Raw genomic sequence first — 4,052 nt, 5'->3', positions numbered from 1 at the left:
AAAAAAAAAAAAAAAAAAAAAAAAAAATGAGGATGTTTCCTTTTAAACACGGCTGTAAACGGTTGCATTTGGGTGAGTGTTTATTGTGGAGGATGCGATGGAGCAGAACCCTCTGCTGCATGATGTAATACACAGAAGGGAGAAATCATTATAATAGCAGAGTAGTAGAGTGACTCATTCGCTGATGAGGTATGGTCACACTGTCATTCAACGGGGGAATGCGGTCTTTGTGTGCACATGTTGTGTATGACAGGGGAGGGAGACGGAGAAGAGACAGAGCATTAGCATGTTCCTTTTTATTTTCCTCTTTGGGAACGGGAAGTCATTGGTGCCAAGAAAAGTGGAGAAACATCTCTAAGCCCCACAGTGATGCATCTCTCCATGAAGAATGAGATCACAAGCAAATGTCACCCCAGCGTGAGCAGAGCCAAATGACCTTGAATCAAATAAAAACATCTTTACCCACGTCAGTGTGTACACACACCACACAGAATGTCAGCAGATTTTCCATTTGCTAAATCTGCTCCTAAGTGCAGGGGGTTTATCTGAAGTACTCAACCTAGTCTGTACCCTGGTGGAACTACCTGCAGTTAACAGTGCACTTAGTTTCATAATTAAATCACCTTGAAATAAAGTGGCACATTTTTCCCCCCTTCCCCACTCGTGGGGCAACGATAACGAGAAAGAAGAACAAATTTACTCTAAAAAAACACCACTTCCCTTCAACGACTGAAGAATTTCACTTGTTTTTCTGCATTTTGTGACAGATGAGGGGAGCTGAGGGGATTTTTCAAGGGGAAATTACTTTCACACTTGAAGGGATTTCAGGCTTCAGTGCATTGCTTTATCATAGTTTACATATAAGTAGCTTTGATTTCTGCCCACAGCAGATATGTCTTTGACAGTGGACTATAGACTGATAGATATTGGTGTACCTGCTGCCCTTTTATCATGCTTCAGTTTTTCATTTTTCTCACTGTTCTATGACCCACATACTGTAGAAAGCACGGTATCATGTCTGGGCTCAGTTTTAACTCTGTTTATCCTGTGAGTGTGTCTCCAAACGTACGCAGTCTGATTGGTGCATCAGTATTTCCTGAATCATAAGTAAAAACTAAGTTGCATTCATATATTTAAGTTTTCTGTTTAAATTAATAGTAATTTGACTTTAAAACCCACAGAGTTCTAAGTATAAAGGATAATTTCTTTCTGAAAACATCCATACTTTTTTAGATTTTATTTAAACACCAACTCTTGTGACACAAACTTGAAACAATACGAACAAAATCTTCAATATAGAAGAAAATAAATGTATGGAAAACAAGCTGAATTTCACAATGCACAACCCTATTTACGGGAAAAGGTGTTCTCAAACTTATAGCAGTTTTACTTTTTTTTTCTTGATTATAATGCATAAATCTTACGATATATTCATGTAATATTTTTTGAAAAAGTTCTTAATACTTTTGTGTAATCTGAATTTATGGATTGAAACATGGAGAGAACGAAAATATAATAAATATAATATATAATATAAAAAAATTATACTTAGTCTAAAAAAACAGTCTTTTGTTTGAGTTTTGTTTATACATTTAAGAAATTTGGAATGCTTAAATCCCTGTAAATGTGTTTTTCCATACTGCATTCAAATTATTAACACGTATAATAAGCTACTAGGCTTCTTAAAAAATATGTTTTAAAAAACTTTTCTTAGTTCATGTGCACCCGTCTCAACTTTTCGCTATCACTGACATTTTGTTCCGTTTTGTGGTCACTTTAAAAATTGCCATTGAATTTTAAAAAATTCTCTATTTTTGCAAAAATTCAAATGAAACTCAGATTTCCTCCTCACTACACAGAAACTGAAGTTAAAAAAGCCCAATCTTTAAATAAAAAAGGAACACAAATATGTTCACATGAAAATGCTTGAGTTTTCTCATAAAAAGGTTGAGATAATAATCTCCATTCATAGCAGATGGGCTATGTAGTTGAGACATTCATGTTTTTTCCTGGAGGGATATTCAAGTGATCTATAAATAGGGTCAGTGATGAGTCATATATTCACCCAGTAACATACAATCTCACCTGTGTGTGTAATATTTTTATATTGTTAGATTTTTTTTTGCAACACAGCTGTGAGCAAACCATAAACTAGAAGTGAAAAATAGCTAAAATCATTGCACTTTCAGGATTGTAATGGACTGCTAGGGCAGAAAGAGGGTTAATATTTCACTACACATGTAAAAACATTGTTTAATGCTTCAAAGAAAAAAGGAGTGATTTAATATTTCACACCAGTAGTAATAATAGTGGTGCGGTTGTTTTAGAGTGAGAAGGCCCTGGTTTGAATCTTTTTTTTGCAAGTTCTCCTTGTGCTTGTGTGGGTTTCTCTGGGCTCTTCTCCTTCCTGCCACAGTCCAAAAACATACTTCTTAGGTTAATTGGTGACTTTTTTAATTGTCCCTTAGGAGTGAGTGTGCGTATGGCCCTGTAACAAACTGGATAACTTTCCTGGTGCATTGAAGGAGTTAGGATAGGCCCCAGCATCCTCCGTGACCCCGCGCAGGAAACAAAAGCAGAAATAGAAAAAAAATCACAAACAACCTGACTGCTTTTGCAAATTTTAGAGACAATCACAACCACATCTTGTTCCAATTTACAGCAGTTTGATCTTATGGGTAGATTTCCTGACTATTAGTGTTTTAATACCAAAATCATAAACGATTTAGAAGAATTTTTGTGTACTTTTTTCCACACTTGAGACAAAAAACTAGATAGCGACATTTTGCTTTTATTTTAAACTTTTGACACCACAAGGCAAAAAAATAAAAAATAAAAAATCTAAAAACTGTGGAGGAGCTGTTCAACACCCTGTCATGGTTCCTGAGAAATGTAGGGTATTGAAGTTGAAAGGTGGTAAAATCGGTCAGTCAGTCTGCCATGACTGCAAGTCTTAGTATGACTAAAGATGAACAATCAGCCCTTATAGTTTTGTGAAGTCAAAAGAAAAAATCCCAGATTGAAAAACAAATAATCAGCTGTAAAATCACAATTCTTCCAGCGCAGTCATCACTTACACACACAAATGAGAGTTGCTGTTAAGCCTGACAGTTGCAGTTGTCATAGAAAACAATGGACGATAAGTCATGTTAGCAGATCATGCAAACTCCAAGTTCAAACAGGGGACTTTGTTGTTATTTGCTCATTTAACCAGCTAAATCAATTATTTATTGGCCATATTTTAAATGATAAGCAGAACCTATCATTTGTTTATTCACAGTAAATAGAAAATAAATGTTTAATGTTGATTACACACGAAGCTGTCGGTCGGTCGACAGTGAAAACGGGAATTCATAGGAAACCTGAAGAGATTATTTATTGCAAAGCCTTGCCAAGGAAATGAAACTGAAAACTGACTCAAAGTCAAGATGACGAGGTTTAGAGCAAAACCACAAGCATTCGTCGGGCTGCAGAAATGGGTTGTTTGCTGAAGAGCATCTGCATTTCGGTGGGACTGAGAGGGGGTTGTCTTAAGACACTTTCAGGTCTGATGAAAACATACCCCTGCGTTAATTAGTACTGGCAGACTAATGTTCCCTCTGGCGGTGCGCAGGCAGACATCCTGGCCTGCCCTTAGTGACGCCTGGTCAAAAAATAGGGCACCAAACAGCACAGTAATGATCACAATGGCCACATCATCTTTGCCTCCAACGTGCTCTCCCCTCAGAGCTCTTCTGAACAAAGAGCAGCAGGCATGCAGGGAGGGAGGCAGATGTCACTTTGTGTCTGGGGAACATTAAGACCAACAAATGTTCTGTGAATCCTTCGGAGAGGCTTTTAGTGTTTGTGTGGGCTAAAGCGCAGCTTTTCGAATAGTCACTTATTGAAAAATGGCCTCCCTTTCCTCTATAAGCCAATTGCGTTCCAGGCATGTGTGATTTTAACATGTGTTCATTTAAATAAATCGATGGAACGGCTCACAAAGAATACCCGGGGGGAAGACGAGCATCCACAAATAGCGGCTGAGCATTTTTTTTTTTTTTTTTTTTTTT

This window comes from Oryzias melastigma, linkage group LG3 (genome assembly GCF_002922805.2).
Source record: "Oryzias melastigma strain HK-1 linkage group LG3, ASM292280v2, whole genome shotgun sequence".
Taxonomy (NCBI): Eukaryota; Metazoa; Chordata; class Actinopteri; order Beloniformes; family Adrianichthyidae; genus Oryzias; species Oryzias melastigma.
Note: the sequence above shows the minus strand (reverse complement) of the source record.